Source organism: Coregonus clupeaformis, unplaced genomic scaffold (genome assembly GCF_020615455.1).
Source record: "Coregonus clupeaformis isolate EN_2021a unplaced genomic scaffold, ASM2061545v1 scaf2758, whole genome shotgun sequence".
NCBI lineage: Eukaryota > Metazoa > Chordata > Actinopteri > Salmoniformes > Salmonidae > Coregonus > Coregonus clupeaformis.
The window spans coordinates 26901-51118 of record NW_025536212.1 but is presented as its reverse complement, the minus strand read 5'-3'; the positions used below and the strand labels follow the sequence as shown (position 1 = coordinate 51118).

The window sequence follows — 24218 nt, the reverse complement described above, 5'->3', positions numbered from 1 at the left end:
AGGATCAATTTATGAGTCAGTAAAATGACAGTTTGAATGACAGATTGTTATTGAACCAATCCTGCTAATGAAGCAGTATTGTTATAGCCTGGGTGCCAGTCTGTTTCAGCTCTCTGTCCACTCCTTATGGGATTGTGATGCCAATATCATATTGCCACGATGGAATTGGCAAGAGAGCAGAAAGACTGGCACCCAAGCTATTGATAGGCCTGCAGCATTCTTACCTGAACAAGGACTGGGTCCTCCTGGTCCAGGGTGGGCTCATTATCTTTATGAAAAACAATAAAGGATTGTTTTCTCTAAGTTTAAGAAATACTAGCTACAAGACACCAGACATCTGTCCATGTAGTTAGGCTGATCATATATTTACTTGTGTTTTATATTGTATGACATCAAATGTATTTATGTGTCTGCATAATGTACCAACATGTTCAATTAAACCTAAAGCAAAGGTTTGGTTTCAAAGGAGCAAGTTTGTTTGTTGTTGTTAATCTAGGGCTACACTGTAAAAAATGTCATCACCATGATTGCTACCTAAATGACACCCTATTCCCTATTTAGTGCACTACTTTTGACCAGCGCCTTTTAACCATAGAACTATGGGTCCTGGTCAAAATAAGAAATAGGGTATTGGGTGGCATTTGGGACTATTACTATTTAGACATTGTCAAATATGTAAACTTACCCTCCTCAACCGTGACAACACGGTCCACGCTCTCCACGGTGGCCAGTGCATCCTCACCGATACCGTAATATTTGCTATAAAAGTAGACTGCCGAACCGGACGCAAACAACAGGCCAGCTGCACTCAGAAGCGGCCTCTCGCGGAGGAATCTCAGCGGGGTCGCTGTCAACAAACGACTGAACATAGACCTACTCATTATCGCTCTACATACTGCAGTGATTTTGACTGAGTTCAAAACCATCTGACAATTCTTTCTTAGAATTACAGGGTTTTATAGGGACCATTAATACGTCAAATTCTTCCATAAGTCATGGTTGGCTATGTCACAATGGGACAAACATGTTTATCAAACTGATTAAAAAACACTCAACAGTGACATCTATTAAATTGAATTTTGAGCATGATTTGGGAGTTTATACAATTGTAAACTATGAAACCATTGTTTAGAGAACAGTAGGAGTATAACCATTTAGAAAATACTGTATCAATGGCTCTGAGTAGGAGTAGAAGGGACAGCGTCACAATGCGCTCGCCATGGTTCTGAAAAAGAACGTTACTGCGTTCATCAGCTCTGTGATGTTCTAGGCGGAGACACTCACTGAACCACTCACTTTCACGTTCAAGGTGTCAAAGCGTTCAACCAACATGCATTGGACTAAAACATCATTCAAATAGTTACTAAAAAGCCTACAGATATGTTTTACATTATTATTTTAAATCTCCTGCATAAATCAGCTGAGATAGCCTACTCTTCTCATCTCTTCGCCCTCCTGCCCTGGTGGTTATATCTGAGCGTTTTGATAACTGATTGATAATTTGGATTATTCATATCCAAAGTGAAATGCTGATTGTGTCATATTTATAATGTAGGCCGAGTAGCCCACGTTTCATGACATAACCCTAATCCTAAAATCGACTAAAATTGAAACCCTGGGCGAGCACACAAGCTCTGGCTGTACAGCCGGCAACAATAATACATCCAAAGAGGGTGGCTGTTGAGGAAAACCAGTACACCAACACAAATCTTCATTAGGAGATAAAAGTAATCAGAGGCTAAAAGAAAATGGCAGACAATAGAAATCGAATGCGTATGTTACGGCTGGTTAGTGTTTTAATTACGAAGGACTCCCACAAATCTATTGTCTCTCTAAAAAACTGTATGCTGCATATTGGTGGTCAAAGTGGTCGAAACGGTGTAGTGATCCTCGCTAATACAGTGAGCCACATTACAATTCTGACCAAGTGGGTTAAATCTGTTGGAGCGATGCGTAGGGTGTGCGCCTTTCACGCATGTAACCTGGGTTCGCTTCCCCGCCCCTTGTTTGCTACACTATTTTAGGAAAGGGACATCTTCATGACCAACAATCTTACTCTAAAAACGTTTGTGAAAAAAGTTTGGTCAGTCTGTGAAAGTTAGAAAAGGTTGGTTAGTCTGTGAAAGTTAGAAACTTCCAGCAGGAATTGACAGTCATCAGTCAAGGTGGTTGGATTATATAGCTACAGTGGTGCTATGGTTCCAAAAGTGCTGGTGATAAAATTAACATTACTGGCATACACATTTCAAAACAAAAGCCTATGATCAGGTATGGAGTTTTGGAAATGTTGTTAAACCCAACAGTCTATACTCTATAGCACAAAGTGTGATGTCCCCAATGATAAAATTGCATGTTACTCTAATTGTGAGATGTGTTACAGTTTACAATAGGCTACTTGGGTCTACTATACCTTCATCCTTTATTAAAGCATTCGGTTGCTAGCATTATCTCCACAAGCAAGGGTATCCTGGGGAAAGACAAATCTTCTCCTCCCAGTAGACTAACTGAATCAAAGCCTCTAACATTACTCCTAGATAGCCATGTAAACACGAACCTCAGTGGCAGAGCTAAAGCTCATCTGAGATCTTGCATAGGCTGCTGTTTACCATAATCAGGATATTTTTTTACAAACCTTGGCGATACTTTCTTTGTTCTCGATTCGGAAGAAACTTGTCTCTTATGAACATCTGTGTGCAGTTGCAGGTGGAACTCCAAAAAACAGAGAATATTCAGAAAAATATTAAATCCACTTTTTGTATTGAGCGATAAATACCCCTTGCATATGTGTAGATCTTTCTTTTGGTCGCACTGTGGGAAGTGCTGTCATTAAGGCTACTTCTACAAGCGGCCGCAGCCGCTTCGCATAGAAACGACTAGTTACTGCAACGGTGTTGGGAAATGTGAGATGTGCACAGCTAAAATGCCGAGGACTTTGCAAAAGGTGGATTTAATATATTTTTTGTCTAATTTTCTCTAGTTTTTGGAGTATGCTACCTGTAACTGCACACAGACGTTTATAAGAGACACATTTCTTCCTAGGTTAGGGGTCTATAATTGTAAAATAAATGTGTTTGATTGAATAACTAGCCTAATCTAACTATCGTGGTCATACATCTGGACTCTTCATCATCATCATCAACACTTTGAATTACTAAGGAATATTCCTATAGCAACTGGTTGCTAGGGGAAACGAGACACTAGCATTATCCTCTTGTTGTGAGACTGAGAGGGAGGATTGGAGAAGTGCACGAGGAGGGGTGGGAAGCAGAGAAGACGGAGCATGGTTGAAATTCCACCAAATGGATAAGAAGAGGCAGACAAAGTTTGACACATTTATGTTTTCAGTGGTTGACCGACACGAATGAACGAGTAAACCTTGTTTTAGCCTAGTGAAGTATCACAAATTAATACCTCAGTATTAATTATCCACTGCACGGAATCTCCATGAGGGCACAAGTCTGCATGACGATTTTCGCGTAAAGAGAGGCAGCGCGGGAGAGCTGACTTGTCGCCTGGCAGGTATGTTCTGCTATTTTGAATAAAGCTAGCCATACAGCTAATATACGTTTTAGGCTATTATTAATTTCGTATAGCTAACTAAATAAATGAAGCTATCTAACAGCAATGCTGTTGTGGGCTTACACATGTAATAATTACAACCAGGAGCCTATAATGGAGGAAGTCAGCTTTTCAGTCAGTCCTATCATTTAAATTGAAAATAGGTTATTATAACACAAGGTAAACACACATTTACAATAATTGTTAGGTCTATGTTATTAGCCAAAAATGTACTGATACAAGTACAGAAACATTCATAGCCAGAGGCAACCTAGGCTACACTGCAATTAACACTATACTTATTATACACGCTATGTTCTACAGTGCTGATTCTAAGAACAGGGTTAATTCCCATAAAAGTATTAGTATCTCTGTCTCTATCACATACATGCATGGCCAAGGAAGATAGGTTGCATAAACAGATACAAATATAGAGCGATAAGGCGCAAGGGGAAGAGAATAAACAGTGAGAGGGCAAGAATTGGTGAGTACGCTCTGTCCTGTAAATGCCAGAGCACATCAGCGCCGGAGCTACATCTAGTTTGATGTAAGGAAGTAGCCTACTCGATTGCCTATCCAGGGGCCTTGTATGTGATCAGACCTGTTGAAGGTGGGGTTCGTGTGTGAATGTGAGTATGAAAGTGTGAGTATGTATAGCTGTAAGTATGAGAACGTATCAGTGTACCATACCCCGTTCAAAGGCACTTAAATATTTTGTCTTGCCCATTGACCCTCTGAATGGCACACATACACAATCCATGTCTCCAGGCTTTAACCTCTCCTCCCCTTCATCTACGCTGATTTGAAGTGGATTTAACAAGTGACATCAATAGGATAATAGCTTTCCCCTGGTCTGTCATGGAAAGAGCCATCAAAGATGGAGCAGAAAAAGATGGAAAATGAGAGACAGAAGTAGGAGAAGAACAAGAAGTTGGGACAAAAGAGGCATCACAAAGATATGAAGTTTAAGAAGGCCCAGAAGGATTTCATAAAGGAGAAATGGGTCAAGGTAGTCAGAAACAAGTATCTGGCTGCTTTTAAGAGTGAGAACGAGTGGGACAAACTTACACAGAAACGGATTAAAGCTGACTAGAAGAAACAGGAGGACCTCAAGACAAAGGAAGATATGAGAAAGGTGGAAACCAAAGAACACAAAGGCAGCCAGAAGAGAAGAGGCTGCAAGGGAAGAAAAAACCTATGATTGGTTTTGGAAAAACTGCAATGGTCCTGCAACAAGTGGAAAATAAATATGTGTGTTTGTATGCGTGAGTAACTTCCATTTTAGTGTCCGGTTCCACTGTAACCCTTTAAGAACATTCAAAAACGTTTCCACAATAATTAGAAAATGGAGCTTGGCAGGTAAAAACAACAGATATAAAACCAGCTGTGTACAGTATCATTACATATTGGTTGAATGAGTCAATTGTGAAATAATGAATGACATTCACCAGACAAATTAGTCATTGGACACCATGAGTTTGTTTAGATTTTCCTTTACTGACATGACAAATTAAATACAAAGCAAGAAGTGGCGACGATTAAGACTTCAAGGTGTGGTCTAGTACTGTAGTGTGTTGCTGAAATTCCCTCCCCCTGAAGCTACTTCAAAAGGGCCTGTATATCCGACCTTCGCAAAACTGCAGTAACCGCCTGAACTGACCTTTGTTCGTAAGTACTGTAAATCAAATGCCGACTTCTCATAGTTGGTTCAAGTCCCAGGTTTGCTTAAAAACCTTAGTGTAGTCAACATGATTTTCCTGTGTTTTATATATATTCCACACTGAGGTTGGAATAACAGTGAAATTCTGAAAGATTACAATGCCGTTTTTAGTGTAAGAGCCATTTTAAAAGACGCCTGAAATGTCATTCTATGGTGGTGAGACGAAATGTTGGCCTGCCTGGTGACATCACACCTCCAAACCGCTGTCAATAACAGCTAGTTTTCCCCTCCCCACTCACACCACTCCCAGACAGTCCTATCAAAATTCTTGCTTGAGAAATGTCTCTTTGCTAAGAAGCTATTAGTTTCTTTTTGACCATTTTAATTTAAAATAAATCACAGTAAGGTACTTAATTGTTACCCAGAAACTATTTTAAATTGAGATAAAACAGCTGCATTGGACCTTTAAATGGGACTCTTCTTCTCTTACTCCCATATAGTCATCTTTAACTTTAGCTCTAATTTTAACCAAACTTTTTTGCATCTCCTATATGGACGAGGATATGGGCGACGCCATCCGGCCCTACGTGGTGCACCGCTGCCGCCAGAGCATTGCCTTCTCCCTGCAGACGGCATGGCTGCTCGGCGCCTACTCCTCCGACATGCACATCTCTACCCAGCGCCACTCGCGCGGCACCAAGCTGCGCAAGCTAATCCTCTCAGACGAACTAAAGCCCCACTCAGCTTCTAAAGGTGTGGGTCCCGCCGGGTGCTGCGGACGCCAGCCCTGGGCTGCGGGACGTTGCCCACATTCGACACCACCAGCGGCACACCGTGGAGCCGCCCCCGGCCCCCCGACAGCCAAATCATCCCTGCCGATGCCTACCTCTCGCCTTCCAAGCGGACACATCAGCGATCCAAGTCGGACGCCACGCATTGCACAAGCCTGGGGAGTAGCCTCAGGAGAACAGCCAGCAACCCCAAGGTGGAAAGCGGCTACGATGAGGTGAGTACCTTTTTTAACATATTTTGTCATACAAAAAGAGGGAAGGGAGAGTGGGATCAGAGTTGTAGAGTATAGAATGTCTTTGTACGTTTTTAATCTTTAATAGTAGGCCTGTTGCATACATGTTCTCTTTTATAGTCCCTATGGATGATAAAGCACAGGAAACCCTGAGTAACCTGAATACCAAGTTTTTCTCCATCTGTGTGTCAGTAGTAAATGGTTGTCCTACAGAACACTGTGGGATTCAGCAAGGGAAACTTGGATCAGCCATGCTGGAGTGTGCTGAGTCAGCAATACTTTTTATTATTCGCAGGTGCAGCGTTTGCTTGCGACTTGCAGGCTCGTCTTCCATGTCTCACAATAATATTACTTGTGCAAAAACTGTTCTGTCAAAATTGAACATTCTTTGGGAGCCCAGGAGTACGAGTTTTGGACATTGAGGAGCGTTATTCCAGCTCTTTCTATGGTCTAGCCAGACTACCCTCAGTCTAACTAATAAAGAAGGGGGGTGGGGTTAGGTAGCATCTGTCCCACATCTCCAGAGTTCCCTCCCCTATTGTTTTGGGCGTGCAGTGTCCTCCCTCTCCTTTTTGGCTGGACTTCTCAGCCAGATTGCTCTGCAGCTGGTGTCATGAGGTTGAGGGTGGGTCCCTCTCGAATGGAGAGCTTGGTGAAAAAATTGGTCACTTTCTATCATTGCAGACATTGGATTGTTTAGCAGATGCTATTGTGAGCATGTTTGTGTTGGGGCAGGATTTGTGTCAGTGTTGACGAGCGATATGGTTCTGGTGGAAGTTTTCTGCTTCCTCTTGTCTGGCCTTTCTCTCGGTCTCACTGATTGTCTGGCTTGCAACCTTCTGTCAGTCCTCTCTCTCTCTCATCAGGGGATCAGTTATTTTATGAGAAATCAAATTGGGTAGTTTTAGATGGGACAAGGTCCTGAACTATAGCAGAAAGATGGTCCCTCTCCCCTCGTTCAACGCTTTCTTGGACTCTCCCAGGCATCTTGCTGTGTTATGCATTTTCTCCCTACTACCAATGTTTCCTCTCACCTCTAGTCTCTCTCTATTCTGTTTTTTGTGCCTGTTTTTGTCATCCTTTTTAAAAATCCTCTACCCATCCCTCTCTCAGCTAATCTCCTCTCCTTCTCTTTCGCTCTCCCTCACTCTGTTTTCCTCCCTTCCCTTCCCCACGTATGCCTGCATCAAACCTCCCTGCTGATGTTGTTGTGGCCAGTGATCCCTGTTTAATCTGTGTCTGTGCTGTGAAGAATCCTGTAGGGCAGGTGGAGCACATTAACAATCCACAGAATGCAACCAACAGCCCAAAGGAGTTCAAGGGCACTTCGCTTTATTGACTTTGCTCTTTAGGATGTATTAGCAAAGATGGGCAGAAACTGCTTCTCCAATAGAAATCCCCGATCACGCTTGTAGGTGATGTTTTGGCAACGTTAGCTAGCTAAGCTCATGTGCAGAAACACATCGTCGGGTTTAACGGTCGTGCAGGCCGTCAAATCAAAAGCACATAGATTCAAGCTAGGCTTAAGTAGCGGAAACTGTCATTACTACAACCTCATGAAAGTGACAGGTTTTTATTTTCAACAAAAACAACTTTATATCAAAGTTTTTGTCAAATAAAAACCTGTCACTTTCATGAGGTTGTAGTAATGACAGTTTCCGCTACTTAAGCCTAGCTTGAATCTGTGTTGCATTTAGATTTCGAGAAACTTAACAACTAAGAATACATTTTTCACTTCTCCCATTAACTTACCAAACCCTGGTCTGGTCTGCTGAGTCTGCTTCGCAAGCATTATGGGAAGTCTCGCGTGTTGCGCCTCTGGGTTTAGAAACTCTGTGATATTAGTACATTTACATTTACATTTACATTTTAGTCATGTAGCAGACGCTCTTACAGGAGCAATTAGGGTTAAGTGCCTTGCTCAAGGGCACATTTACGTCATTTAGCAGACGCTCTTATCCAGAGCGACCCTATAGCCAGTGGGATAACCACTTTACAATTTTTTTTTGGGGGGGTAGAAGGATTACTTTATCCTATCCCAGGTATTCCTTAGAGAGGTGGGGTTTCAAATGTCTCCGGAAGGTGGTGAGTGACTCCGCTGTCCTGGCGTCGTGAGGGAGCTTGTTCCACCATTGGGGTGCCAGAGCAGCGAACAGTTTTGACTGGGCTGAGCGGGAACTATGCTTCCGCAGAGGAAGGGAGCCAGCAGGCCAGAGGTGGATGAACGCAATGCCCTCGTTTGGGTGTAGGGACTGATCAGAGCCCGAAGGTACAGAGGTGCCGTTCCCCTCACTGCTCCATAGGCAAGCACCATGGTCTTGTAGCGGATGCGAGCTTCAACTGGAAGCCAGTGGAGTGTGCGGAGGAGGGGGGTGACGTGAGAGAACTTGGGAAGGTTGAACACCAGACGGGCTGCGGCATTCTGGATGAGTTGTAGGGGTTTAATGGCACAGGCAGGGAGGCCAGCCAACAGCGAGTTGCAGTAGTCCAGACGGGAGATGACAAGTGCCTGGATTAGGACCTGTGCCGCTTCCTGTGTAAGGCAGGGTCGTACTCTCCGAATGTTGTAGAGCATGAACCTGCAGGAGCGGGTCACCGCCTTGATGTTGGCGGAGAACGACAGGGTGTTGTCCAGGGTCACGCCTAGGCTCTTCGCACTCTGGGAGGAGGACACAGCGGAGTTGTCAACCGTGATGGCGAGATCATGGAACGGGCAGTCCTTCCCCGGGAGGAAGAGCAGCTCCGTCTTGCCAGGGTTCAGCTTGAGGTGGTGATCCGTCATCCATACTGATATGTCTGCCAGACATGCAGAGATGCGATTCGCCACCTGGTTATCAGAAGGGGGGAAAGGAGAAGATTAGTTGTGTATCGTCAGCGTAGCAATGATAGGAGAGGCCATGTGAGGATATGACAGAGCCAAGTGACTTGGTGTATAGGGAGAAAAGGAGAGGGCCTAGAACTGAGCCCTGGGGGACACCAGTGGTGAGAGCACGTGGTGCGGAGACAGCTTCTCGCCACGCCACTTGGTAGGAGCGACCGGTCAGGTAGGACGCAACCAGGAGTGAGCCGCGCCGGAGATGCCCAGCTCGGAGAGGGTGGAGAGGAGGATCTGATGGTTCACAGTATCAAAGGCAGCAGACAGGTCTAGAAGGACAAGAGCAGAGGAGAGAGAGTTAGCTTTAGCAGTGCGGAGAGCCTCCGTGACACAGAGAAGAGCAGTCTCAGTTGAATGACCAGTCCTGAAACCTGACTGGTTTGGATCAAGAAGGTCATTCTGAGAGAGATAGCAAGAGAGTTGGCTAAAGACGGCACGCTCAATAGTTTTGGAAAGAAAAGAAAGAAGGGATACTGGTCTGTAGTTGTTGACATCAGTGGGATCGAGTGTTGGTTTTTTGAGAAGGGGAGCAACTCTCGCTCTCTTGAAGACGGAAGGGACATGGCCAGCGGTCAAGGATGAGTTGATCAGCGAGGTGAGGTAGGGGAGAAGGTCACCGGAGATGGTCTGGAGAAGAGAGGAGGGGATGGGGTCAAGCGGGCAGGTTGTTGGGCGGCCTGCAGTCACAAGTCGCAGGATTTTATCTGGAGAGAGAGGGGAGAAAGAAGTCAAAGCATAGGGTAGGGCAGTGTGAGTAGGACCAGCAGTGTCATTAGACTTAACAAACGAGGATCGAATGTCGTCAACCTTCTTTTTCAAAGTGGTTGACGAAGTCATCCACAGAGAGAGGGGGGAGGGGGGAGGATTCAGCAGGGAGGAAAATGTGGCAAAGAGCTTCCTAGGGTTAGAGGCAGATGCTTGGAATTTAGAGTGGTAGAAAGTGGCCTTAGCAGCAGAAACAGATGAAGAAAATGTAGAGAGGAGGGAGTGAAAAGATGCCAGGTCGGCAGGGAGTTTAGTTTTCTTCCATTTCCGCTCCGCTGCCCGGAGCTCTGTTCTGTGAGCTCGCAATGAGTCATCAAGCCACGGAGCTGGAGGGGAGGACCGAGCCGGCCGGGAGGATAGGGGACACAGAGAGTCAAAGGATGCAGAAAGGGAGGAGAGGAGGGTTGAGGAGGCAGAATCAGGAGATTGGAGGGAGAAGGATTGAGCAGAGGGAAGAGATGATAGGATGGAAGAGGAGAGAGTAGTGGGAGAGAGAGAGCGAAGGTTGCGGCGGCGCATTACCATCTGTGTAGGGGCAGAGTGAGTAGTGTGGGAGGAGAGCGAGAGAGAAAAGGAAACAAAGTAGTGGTCGGAGACATGGAGGGGAGTTGCAGTGAGATTAGTAGAAGAGCAGCATCTAGTAAAGATGAGGTCAAGCGTATTGCCTGCCTTGTGAGTAGGGGGACGGTGAGAGGGTGAGGTCAAAAGAGGAGAGGAGTGGAAAGAAGGAGGCAGAGAGAAATGAGTCAAATGTGGACATAGGGAGGTTGAAATCCCCCAAAACTGTGAGGGGTGAGCCATCCTCAGGAAAGGAACTTATCAAGGCGTCAAGCTCATTGATGAACTCTCCAAGGGAACCTGGAGGGCGATAGATGACAAGGATATTAAGCTTAAATGGGCTAGTGACTGTGACAGCATGGAATTCAAATGAGGAGATAGACAGATGGGTTAGGGGAAAAATTGAGAATGTCCACTTGGGAGAGATGAGGATTCCTGTGCCACCACCCCTCTGACCAGATGCTCTCGGGGTATGCGAGAACACATGGTCAGACGAGGAGAGAGCAGTAGGAGTAGCAGTGTTTTCAGTGGTAATCCATGTTTCCGTCAGCGCCAGGAAGTCGAGGGACTGGAGATTAGCATAGGCTGGGATGAAGTCAGCTTTGTTGGCAGCAGAACGGCAGTTCCAGAGGCTGCCTGAGACCTGGAACTCCAGGTGTGGGGGTGCGTGCAGGGACCACCAGGTTAGAGAGGCAGCAGCCACGCGGTGTGGGGGCGTTTGTGTAGCCTGTGCAGAGAGGAGAGAACAGGGATAGGCAGAGGCATAGTTGACAGGCTGTAGCAAATGGCTACAATAATGCAGAGGAGATCGGAATGAAATGAACTAAACATCTGGGAGAGTAGAGAGCAGGGCCTCCCTCACCAAAAACTTCTACCTCAGAAACTATAATTGTTTCACTGAACCACCCGAACAAAAACTCTACCAACTTCCACCTTTAGAAATCAGAATTGTTGTGAACCACAGCGGTTCAATGTTTAAAGGAATAGACTCAACCCACTTTATTCAGCTAGCTAACTATGACACCATAGCTAACTAGCATGCTAGCATCCAAAAACACACAGTTTAGCACCAACACTTGGTCACAACAAACCACCAATAGTGTGTTAACACACTAAGCAGATAATTCGTGTCCGTGTCTGTTGGCTAGCTAGCAATGGCCACTGTGTTGACCTTGTTTGAAGAACGGCTAGCTAGCTAGCTTCGTGCTACCCCCGGCACCGCCGAAAAACAATGCCAACCCACAGTAACTACCCACAACAGCCCACGATGCCTAGCTATGACGCCATAGCTAACTAGCATGCTAGCATCCAATAACACACAGTTTAGCACCAATACTTGGTTACAACAAACTACCAAGAGTGTGTTAACACACTAAACAGATAATTCATGTCCGTGTCTAGTTCCTTTCATAACGCAGCAAAAATTAAACGTTGGCTAGCTAGCACATTAACATTGGAAACAACTCTCCACCGTTGCACTAAACAGATAATTACCAATAAACGTTACCAGTAGCTACCCGCTAGCTAGCTAGCATACCAAGAGTGTGTTAACACACTAAACAGATAATTCATGTCCGTGTCTAGTTCCTTTCATAACGCAGCAAAAAAATTAAACGTTGGCTAGCTAGCACATTAGCTAGCACATTAACATTGGAAACCACTCTCCACCATTGCACTAAACAGATAATTACCAATAAACGTTACCAGTAGCTACCCGCTAGCTAGCTAGCTAGCTACTAGTACACAGTGATCACTAGTTGGATGCCAAGCAGTCCATTTTGCTTTGATAATAAATACTGTACTGATAGTCCTTATTGATAAGGCTTCACACGCCATCTTGTTAGTCCTGGTTATTGGCCTAAGGACTGACCTGACTAATTTTGTTTTGATCTTTTTACTTGGCCTCTGGCTGGATTGCAACAGTGAGGAAAAACCAAGAGGCACCAATCACAGTGAAGAGGAAGAAGAATGCTGTGAAATATGTCCACAATTTTGAGCCGCGCTGTAATGTGAGTGGGACCACCCCCGCAGTGCAGATTGGGTGGGTGTTGCATTACAGCCCTTTTTTGTTTACAGTCTGGGCTCAGCTGTCAGTGCCCAGGTATGCCCTCTCCGCCTCACTACTTCCCTCTTCCTGCCCACCTCGCGTCGTCTTGGCAACATAGCCGCCGGGCTGGGGCACTGTGGTGGATTCAGATAGCACCATTTTCCCCCCAGAGTGGGATTCAATGGAAACATACATGAGGGGTTTAACTACAGATGCAGCTGTCGCTTTACACTAATTATTTCTGTTTCTATATACACTACCGTTCAAAAGTTTGGGGTCACTTAGAAATGTCCTTGTTTTTGAAAGAAAAGCATTTTCTTTGTCCATTTTTCAAATAACATCAAATTGATCAGAAATACAGTGTAGACATTGTTAATGTTGTAGCTGGAAACGGCAGATTTTTAATGGAATATCTACATAGGCGTACAGAGGCCCATTATCAGCAACCATCTGTCCTGTGTTCCAATGGCACGTTGTGTTTGCTAATCCAAGTTTATCATTTTAAAAGGCTAATTGATCATTAGAAAACCCTTTTGCAATTATTTAGCACAGCTGAAAACTGTTGTGCTGATTTTAAAGGAGCAATAAAACTGGCCTTCTTGAGACTAGTTGAGTATCTGGAGCATCAGCAATTGTGGGTTCGATTACAGGCTCAAAATGGCCAGAAACAAACAACTTTCTTCTGAAACTCGTCAGTCTATTCTTGTTCTGAGAATGAAGGCTATTCCATGCGAGAAATGCCAAGAAACTGAAGATCTTGTACAACGCTGTGTACTACTCCCTTCACAGAACAGCGCTCTAACCAGAATAGAAAGCGCGTATTACACTGTATTTCTGATCAATTTGATGTTATTTTAATGGACAAAAAAATTGCTTTTCTTTTGAAAACAAGGACATTTCTAAGTGACCCCAAACTTTTGAACAGTAGTGTGTGTGTGTATATATATGTCAGAATTACATGGCCAGTATTGAATAGAGGAGAATCCTAGCAAATTCTGAGCGTTTGAGAGACTGTTTTACAACCGGAGTATGCAATATTGGTTTCATCAACACACCTGTATCAACTGCATGTCGGCCATTTGCGGTTATACGTGAGTGCCGGTGGAAAGTTTATCTGGATATAGGACATCTGACATGACAATGACATTAATACATGCTAATAGTTAACTAGCGAGAACCAGCCACTCACTATGTTTTGAAATGGCTATCTAGTTAGTCTATAGGCGAAATCATTATTTTACCTGCTGCGCAATGTCTCTCACCCCCTCTCTCCTCTGGCAACTGCCCACTTGAACACATGCAGGTGATGGACACACCATGACTTTTCCAAGATTTTCATTGCTGACCAAAAATTGGCTATAACTGGGTAAATAGCTCACTAACTAGCAATCAATATCAACATGTTCACGTGGAGCTAGTCTCGCTTTGATCTCAAAAACACATCTTGCGACTGCATGATTGAAAGACCACTCGTGCCTGTAGGCCTACAATAACAGAGGACACTTTGATCAAATTCTGATTGGGGTAGCATAATTGTTTGATTTTTGTGATTTTTAGCGTGATTTATTATTATTTTTTACTTATCCGTTCGGTCAAGCATCAATGTCGGGCCTTATTCACTTGAACATAAAGACGTTCGGTGGCAGGCAAATGCCTCAACATTGATTTGACTGCTGTAAAATCAGTTGTAGGTCTTTAGACTGACTTCCTTATCAGATAGGCTAGTACAGAGGAGCTATGCGTTGTCACCCGATTTTAGCTCCGCCCTTACAAAATGGTATTCTAACACGTCGCCCTGTGTTCAACAATCACCTGGACAACAAGTGCAAAGGACGTCTGCTCTACTGCTGACGTACATGCACACAGAGAAAATGCATTTCTGCCACACCTTGTTGTGTTCTGCAGGTAACCCAAGCCTCAGGCTCGGTCTCCCTGTCGACTCTATCCCCAAGGCAGTTGTCATCAGCAACGTGTACTTTGGTTACATGTCTATTGGGTGAGCAGTTACTGTCTATACAGGTACATTCCGGAAAGTATCCTACAGCTAATTGCTCATTTTAGGCTAGACTCCTGAAATGCATTACATATTTGAAAATCTAATCAGCATGAGAATTACATTTTCAGTTATTTGGATCCAGTTGCGGTCAAATACACTATATATACAAAAGTATGTGGACACCCCTTCAAATTAGTGGATTTGGCTATTTCAGCCACAGCTGTTGCTGACAGGTGTATAAAATTTAGCACAGCCATGTGATCTCCATAGACAAACCATGGCAGTAGAATTACCTTACTGAAGAGCTCAGTGACTTTCTACGTGGCACCGTCATAGGATGCCACCTTTCCAACAAGTCAGTTTGTCAAATTCCTGCCCTGCTAGAGCTTCCCCGGTGAACTCTAAGTACTGTTATTGTGAAGTGGAAACGTCTAGGAGCAACAACGGCTCAGCCGCAAAGTGGTAGGCCACACAAGCTCACCGAACGAGACCGGCGAGTGCTGAAGCGCATGGCGCATAAAAATCGTCTGTCTTCGGGTTCCAAACTGCCTCTGGAAGCAACGTGAAGTGGGTTTCCATGGCCGAGCAGCTGCACACAAGCCTAAGATCACCATACGCAATGCCAAGTGTCGGCTGGAGTGGTGTAAAGCTCACCGCCATTGGACTCTGGAGCAGTGGAAACGCGTTCTCTGGAGTGATGAATCATGCTTCACCATTTGGCAGTCCGACGGACTAATCTAGGTTTGGCGGATGCCAGGAGAACGCTACCTGCCCAAATGCATAGTGCCAACTGTAAAGTTTGGTGGAGGATGAATAATGGTCTGGGGCTGTTTTTCATGGTTCGGGCTAAGCCCTTTAGTTCCAGTGAAGGGAAATCTTAACGCTACAGCATACAATGACATTCTAGACGATTCTGTGCTTCCAACTTTGTGGCAACAGTTTGGGGAAGGCCCTTTCCTGTTTCAGCATGACAATGCCCCTGTGCACAAAGCGAGGTCCGTACAGAAATGGTTTGTTGAGATCGGTGTGGAAGAACTTGACTGGCCTGCACAGAGCCCTGTCCTCAACCCCATCGAACACCTTTGGGATGAATTGGAATGCTGACTGCGAGCCAGGCCTAATCGCCCAACATCAGTGCCCGACCTCACGAATGCTCTTGTGGTTGAGTAGAAGCAAGTACCCGCAGCAATGTTCCAACATCTTCCAACATGCCCACGATTTTGTAATGAGATATTTGACAAGCAGGTGTCTACATACTTTTGGTAATGTAGTGTATATTGTCACCCTTGCACTTTACAATGGAGTGCAATAGAGCAGAAGACTCGTTTGCTACAACACCTTGCTTGTTTCAGCAAGGAGCAAAGTTTCATCATGTTGTTGAGTCCATGAACAGTTGTTCCACAAAAAAAAAGACGGGTTATTTTATTTTCGTGCCGGCTTCATCCATAACCGAGTGGCGCAGTTGTCTAAGGCACTGCATCTCAGCGCTTGAGGCGTCACTACAGACCCCCTGGTTCGATTCCAGGCTGTATCACAACTTGCCGTGATTGGGAGTCCCATAGGGCGGTGCAGAATTGGCCCAGCGTCGTCTGGGTTTGGCTGGTGTAGGCCGTCATTGTAAATAAGAATATGTTCTTAACTGACTTGCCTAGTTAAATAAAGGTAAAATAAAAAAATATATACGGTAATTGTGCCAGCCCTAACAGGACTCGACTCTATATGATAGAGCAGATATCCACTCTACCTTTTCAAATCTATGAATTACATTTTGGGAAGTGTTACCCAGCCACTTGGAACACCAATTATTTTGCCTCGTTAAGCATGGGTCCAGAATCAGTTGTTTTGAATAGGGAAATCCGATCCCAGTAACACTCGGGGACCCTTCCTCAACAGAACGTCCTGTCCACTCTGGAAGTAATGTCAGGAAGTCATGACGTTTGGTCATGATCCAGAAAATACACTTCTTCACAGGAAAGGCATTTTGACATTTGACTACAAAAGTAGAATGCTAAGGAAGCTGCTTGGTTTGCCTGTCAACACAAAAAGACCAAGGAAATGCTATGAAATACAGGTTCCTCGACCTGGAAAATCTGTGGTTTTGAATAGGCCTAACTAGGGCTGTGGCGGTCATGAAATTTTGGCAGGCGGTAATTGTCATGCAAATGACTGCCGGTCTCACGGTAATTGACCGTTAATTAACATAAACATGTTTAGCGCGCTTTTGGAACATCTAGATTTTAAAAAGTCAAAGTACATTTTTAATATAGCCATCACAATAAAATCCATTATTGATTTAGTTGTGATAGGCTTATAAACCAGGGAATGTCTTAGAAATCAAAACATAAAGGGCTGCATGATGCAACTCTATATATTGATGATTTGGAGAGGGGGAGATCTAATCAATGGAAGATGGAATTAAAAGTGAAATGAGAGGCTACAACGACCAAAAGCCAACGGGTATGCTGCTATTTACGCTATAGTCTGAGTGGAGTTATGTGTAGGCTAACGGTAGGACGGTGAAAAGCGCAGTAATGTTATGGCTAGGCTCAATTAGCCGAGTTAGCTAGCTTCTCTCAGTTTGATACAGTCAAGACAGGTACTGAATAATCGGATTGGATGATAAATAACTACCAAGAAGTTAACAGTGGTTGCGGTCTCTCTCTCAGGCTCATGGTGCTTACTCATACATTCACACACACACCGAACGGCCTCCACTCCCACAGCCTCGCTCTCGCTCTCTCCCCTCCCATGGGTCCGGTTGAATAAAGTAGCAAAACAATTGGCTTTTCTGCTGCTTCCCTCACTCGGATCAGACCAGTTGTCCTTTCGGGAGAGGTTTTAAAAATGTATGCATATTGGGTCCGGGGCTTTCCCGTGTCCATTTCGGAACAGGAACTGTAACTCCCATAATTATTTGTCCTCATCATTCAGATTATTCAAATTAAATCATGATGTGATTAGAGGGACAATAGAGCACTGAGTTCCAGGCCATTAGCAAGTTTGGTAGGCTATCCATCAGCACCGTTCATTTGCGCAGTTTTGGATTGGGATTACCTTTACCAACGGGAATTTAACTGCGGTCACGACTCGTGACTGGCGGTAATAAGGTCACCGCAACAGCCCTAGCCCTAATCTGTGTGTCAACGCCACCTCTAGGCTCTGTTTCAATGTCCACACCAACTAGCACATGTATGCATTGGGCATGATTTCTTTGTGGTATAAAAGTATGGACATTGGCATGAAGTGCAATGGTCTCAACCCCTTGGGTTGTTTTTCTCTCTGTAATCGGATAACTTGCTTCATGTTTTTGAAAAATGCTTCTGGGAGTTTTGGAATGGGGAGACTCAGCTAAATGTAAAGACACCTGGAGTAACCTTTACTGAAGGAGAGTCAGTCAAAGTCAGTCATAATTACACACGTTTACACATTTTACATGGTAGTCCTAAGCAACAAATACACCACTGGCAGTAGTTCATGTGGCAAAAATTGGCCTACCTGGTATTAAAGGTAGACTCAGTGGGATGACGTAGATGCAGAAAGTAAACAGCATAGTGGGTCAATTTCCACAACAACTAAGAGCGTTGAAGTGCGAGGCTCAACTTCTCCGCTGTTTTGGTCCCTTGGCTACCATGCTGTAACAGTGCGACTGTGTGAGCAAAGTATTTTATCTCGCTCATCTCAATATCTGCGGTGCTGCTCGTGGCAACATACATTTCACTGAGTCTACCTTTAACTAAGAACTAACAAATTAACCTTTTTTTCTTGTGTGTTAAGTATTTTAACAAAAATGTTAACTGTCCCATATGTTAGCCTACTTAATTGGAACTTGTTTCCATAACAAAACAAAATGTAAGTACTTTTTTTATATAGTAACCTTATGATTGAGTTGTTATCTAATTTCAAAGTAGCCTTAATGGTGGACTGTAGAACAAAGGACTTCCTAGATTTGTACTTTGACCTACTATAATGGTATTGAATATTGCTCATACTTTAAATATGAAGATATTGGACACCATAAGTTGACTAAACATCTCCAAGGCCCAAGAGCTTGTTTGGTATCTGGGTTTCGCTCAAGTCTCTCATTTTAACCATTGTGGTACTGATCTCTGGTGCTGGTATGTGGTACTGCAATGGGTTGACAGAATTTAATTTATTTGCTTCTTTCTCCCTGTGCCCATGCATTCTTAGTCTTATACCTCCCCTTGGTTTTCTCTTCAGATTCCGCTCCTAAAACATCCTTCTTTCAATTCCCATCATACCCATCTTCCTCCCTCCTTTCTCAGCCTCTTTTTTTTTTTTTTGTGTGTGCAGTCATTCAAGGAAGGACCCTAAAAAAAAGATGTGCCACTTGTTATTTGCTGTAGCTTGTTGTAAATGTCTTCAGAACACAAAAAGACATCTGTCTTGATCTAGATTCTAACCAGCTCTCCTCCTCCTAACCTCGCTCCTCCTCTCTGTAGCCGTTGCGCCTGACGCTGCAGAGGGAGTTCATCAAGTCTCTGATGGGCATCGGAAAGCGGCTGGCCACGCTGCCCACCAAGGAGCAGAAGACCTGGCAGCTCATCTCAGAGCTGTCACAGCTCAACCACAAGCTGCCAGCCCGCGTCTGGCTGCCCACTGCAGCCTTCGACCACCACGTGGTGCGCATTCCCCCACACACAGGCCGTGGTGCTCAACTCCAAAGATAAGGTGAGGCAACTTGTTGTAATACACATGTATAAGGAGGTACACACACACAACAGGCTCCAAAAACAAGGTGACCAGAATGCCTAGTAGTTTGACACGATTAATTAGTTAACTCATTTGTTCGTTTGTTATTTATTTCCTGAGGAGCCTGGAGTTTAGATGGAGTGGGCCCCAATGCTCTTTGTCAATGGGACTTCCTGCATAAATGTACCTTACAAAAATAGGTCTAGAACTCCAGTGACCTCTTCATTCTCCCCTTCCTCTCAGGCCCCGTACATCATCTACGTGGAGGTGCTGGAGTGCGAGAGGTTCGAGACGTCCGGCATTCCCCTGCGCATCCCGGAGACATGCATCCGCAGCGCCCGCTCTGTGGACAACCTCCTCCCGGAGTGCGTTGGCATCACAGCCGAGCAGCGCGCCGGCAGTTTCTCCACCGTGCCCAACTACGACAACGACGACGAGGCCTGGGCCGTGGATGACATCGGCAAGTTGGAAGTGGAGGTGGGTACCCATGGCAACCACATGGTGGCACCGTCTGACTTTAAGTCACATTTTGATGACTAGGTTGTTGGGGAAGGAGGAGGTGAATCAGATTTGAATGTACTTTTAACTCTGGGGTCCTTCTATGGTTTCCAGCTCCCAGAAGGCCACACCAGTAGCAGTGACAACATCTCCCAGTTCTCTGTGGACAGCATCACCAGCACGGAGAGCAAGGAGCCTGTCTTCATCGCCGCTGGCGACATCAGGTACAGGGTCACTGCCTGACAGAATTGCCCTGCTAGCTTGTAGTTTGTCTTTAAGACTTTCTTGTTATAGAGTTTTGGTCTGGATAGCTGTTTTACAACCGCATGTTTCTTTTGTCTTAGGCGACGTCTATCAGAGAACCTGGCCCACACCCCCACAACGTTCCGGAAAGATCCGGAGGACCCGTCCGCTGTGGCGCTCAAGGAGCCCTGGCAGGAGAAAGTCAGGTGGGTGATTGGTACATAGAAATATACACTGCTCAAAAAAATTAAGGGAACACTAAAATAACACATCCTAGATCTGAATGAATGAAATAATCTTATTAAATACTTTTTTCTTTACATAGTTGAATGTGCTGACAACAAAATCACACAACAATTATCAATGGAAATCAAATGTATCAACCCATGGAGGTCTGGATTTGGAGTCACCCTCAAAATTAAAGTGGAAAACCACACTACAGGCTGATCCATCTTTGATGTAATGTCCTTAAAACAAGTCAAAATGAGGCTCAGTAGTGTGTGTGTGTGGTCTCCACGTGCCTGTATGCCCTCCCTACAACACCTGGGCATGCTCCTGATGAGGTGTGGGATGGTCTCCTGAGGGATCTCCTCCCAGACCTGGACTAAAGCATCCGCCAACTCCTGGACAGTCTGTGGTGCAACGTGGCGTTGGTGGATGGAGCGAGACATGATGTCCCAGATGTGCTCAATTGGATTCAGTCATAGCATCAATGCCTTCCTCTTGCAGGAACTGCTGACACACTCCAGCCACATGAGGTCTAGCATTGTCTTGCATTAGGAGGAACCCAGGGCCAGCATATGGTCTCACAAGGGGTCTGAGGATCTCATCTCGGTACCTAATGGCAGTCAGGCTACCTCTGGCGAGCACATGGAGGGCTGTGCGGCCCCCCAAAGAAATGCCACCCCACACCATGACTGACCCACCGCCAAACCGGTCATGCTGGAGGATGTTGCAGGCAGCAGAACGTTCTCCACGGCGTCTCCAGACTCTGTCACGTGCTCAGTGTGAACCTGCTTTCATCTGTGAAGAGCACAGGGCGCCAGTGGCGAATTTGCCAATCTTGGTGTTCTCTGGCAAATGCCAAACGTCCTGCACGGTGTTGGGCTGTAAGCACAAACCCCACCTGTGGACGTCGGGCCCTCATACCACCCTCACGGAGTCTGTTTCTGACCGTTTGAGCAGACACATGCACATTTGTGGCCTGCTGGAGGTCATTTTGCAGTGCTCTGGCAGTGTTCCTCCTGCTCCTCCTTGCACAAAGGCGGAGGTAGCGGTCCTGCTGCTTGGTTGTTGCCCTCCTACAGCCTCCTCCACGTCTCCTGATGTACTGGCCTGTCTCCTGGTAGCGCCTCCATGCTCTGGACACTACGCTGACAGACACAGCAAACCTTATTGCCACAGCTCGCATTGATGTGCCATCCTGGATGAGCTGCACTACCTGAGCCACTTGTGTGGGTTGTAGACTCCGTCTCATGCTACCACTACCAAAACATCAGCCAGGAAGCATAGGAACTGAGAAGTGGTCTGTGGTCACCACCTGCAGAACCACTCCTTTATTGGGGGTGTCTTGCTAATTGCCTATAATTTCCACCTGTTGTCTATTCCATTTGCACAACAGCATGTGAAATATATTGTCAATCAGTGTTGCTTCCTAAGTGGACAGTTTGATTTCACAGAAGTGTGATTGACTTGGAGTTACATTGTGTTGTTTAAGTGTTCCCTTTATTTTTTTGAGCAGTGTAATTACTAGAAGAGACAAAATGGATGGGCATACACAATCCCCCCACCCGAGGATACATGTCTGTCCCACTTAGTGCAGCGAAGACAACACATTGTGGCATTGTAAAGTCATTTGCTGTGTCTCACTATTTCTTTCCGCTCTCTCCATCCCTCAGGCGGATAAGGGAGGGCTCCCCTTACGGTCACCTGCCAAACTGGCGGCTGCTGTCGGTCATCGTGAAGTGTGGGGACGACCTGAGGCAAGAGCTACTGGCCTTCCAGGTGCTCAGCCAGCTACAGGTACTTGACTCTCCACAGTAGAGTCCCATTCCACAGAAATGCTCTGAATTATTTATTCTTATTAGCATTCATTCAATCACTAATTCGCTCCACTACTCCCTTTTTCCTCTCCAGTCCATCTGGGAGCAGGAGCACGTCCCCCCTGTGGATCAAGCCCTATAAGATCCTGGTGATGTCATCGGACAGCGGGATGATCGAGCCCGTGCTGAACGCTGTCTCTCTGCACCAGGTGAGCAGAGAAAATGAGATGGACCCAATTGTGCACTTGAAATCTCATGACAAAGTTGCCTAACAATAACTTCAAGCCGAGTTGTTTAGCTATGTAATCCAGTACCTCTTGGGATGAAAGATTTTGATAATCTAAGTAATGGTTGATCACGCACTGGAATTTCGTGTCAGTTGCTAATTCTAATGGAATGCCGTGTCGGTAGCTTTTTCTAATGGAATACTGTGTCTGTTGCTATTTCATACAAAATGCTGTTTCTGTGCTCCAGGTGAGGAAGCAGAGCCAGCTGTCTCTGCTGGACTACTTCCTGCAGGAGCACGGCAGCTACACCACCGAGGCCTTCCTCACCGCCCAGTGCAACTTTGTGGAGAGCTGCGCCGGCTACAGTCTCATCTGCTACCTGCTGCAGGTTAAAGACAGGTGGGCAGCCCTCCCTTTTCACCCCTCTTCAGTTTCACTCGTTACATTACTCACATGTTCCATTTCCCCTCTTAGCTTCCTTTGTCTTTGAGCCTGTTTGGCTACATTTACACAGGCTGCACAATTCTGATCTTTTGCCAATAATTGGGCAGAAGGTCAGAATTGGGCTGCCTGTGTAAACACAGTTTTTGTGGTCTGATATCAACTACCACATCCCACCCTCTCCTCTATTCCTATACCCTTTACTCAGTTCCCCTATCCCTCATCTCCTTTCTGTCTTTCTCCAGACACAATGGAAACATCCTCCTGGACTCGGAGGGCCACATAATCCACATTGACTTTGGCTTCATCCTGTCCAGCTCGCCCAGGAACCTGGGCTTTGAGACCTCCGCTTTTAAGCTCACCAGCGAATTTGTGGATGTGAGTCAAATGAATTATACTGCATGCGAATTTGCATTGTCATATAAGTGTAAACTGGAGAACACTGTGGAATTGATCATACAACTACTTACATCTAGCTAGAAACCTCACAAAATGTTCACTGCATAAATGCATACATTTGTTAGTGTTCAAAGATGCTATTAGCGAGTTTGCTGGTTAGCTGCAGTAGCCTGCATAACCTGTTGGTTTTTTATGTGTAAAGACTAACCTCTGTTGTCTGTGGTTCTCTCAGGTGATGGGAGGCCTGGATGGAGACATGTTCAACTACTACAAGATGCTGATGCTCCAGGGCCTGATAGCTGCTCGCAAACACATGGAGAAGGTGGTCCAAATAGTGGAGATCATGCAGCAAGGTACTGTTAGCTAAAACGGTATATTAGCATGACCAGTGTGTTGTGGTGTTTTTCCATAAACATTATCTATCTGCCCGGTTTCTCTGTGGTCTTGGGATTGCAACTCCTCTGACTCCCTCTCCCTGGGTCTCCCCTCTCCTCCTCCCCACCAGGCTCTCACCTACCCTGCTTCCATGGCTCCAGCACCATCCGCTACCTGAAGGAACGTTTCCACATGAGCCTGACGGAGGAGCAGCTACAGGTGCTGGTGGAGCAGATGGTGGATGGCTCCATGCGCTCCATCACCACCAAGCTTTACGACGGCTTCCAGTACTTCACCAACGGCATCATGTGAACAGTTCGACACCAAACTCTACTACATGGGACAACCACATGGGAGAGCAAGCAAACATACATATAAAGATGGTGGTGAACATGTGCATATGGACTCACGCATGTGTGCTTGCCATAGCAGCACATTTAGGAAAATGGACTTGTGTATAGACTAGTGCTACAGGACCTGTTTGCAAACTCGGTATGTTCTTTGTCTTAGACGGACCACTGTTTACCCCCTCCTTGTTTTGGCCTTGTGGAGGGGGGAGTCCGCACCTCCTCTCCCTCTTGTCCTCCTATCCATAGGACATTTACCGCATTGACTGTTCTAAAACGAGGCATAACGCACAGTTCAAATCACACACGAAAAGGATAAGTATCAATATCGGAGAAGGTACTTCATTGAAAAGGGGGAGGGGCAATGTGGGAGTGGTCTATATTCAGAGGAGCCAAGAAGACTTTTCTCAGAATGGATGAAAAATGAATAACTGTAGATCAATTGTGCAAGAG

At 45.4% G+C, this 24218-nt stretch overlaps 1 pseudogene; it reads left to right on the top strand.

The window, feature by feature from the left end:
• Positions 1-6073: 6073 nt before the first annotated feature.
• Positions 6074-23969, top strand: LOC121571794 (annotated as a pseudogene).
• Positions 23970-24218: the final 249 nt, after the last annotated feature.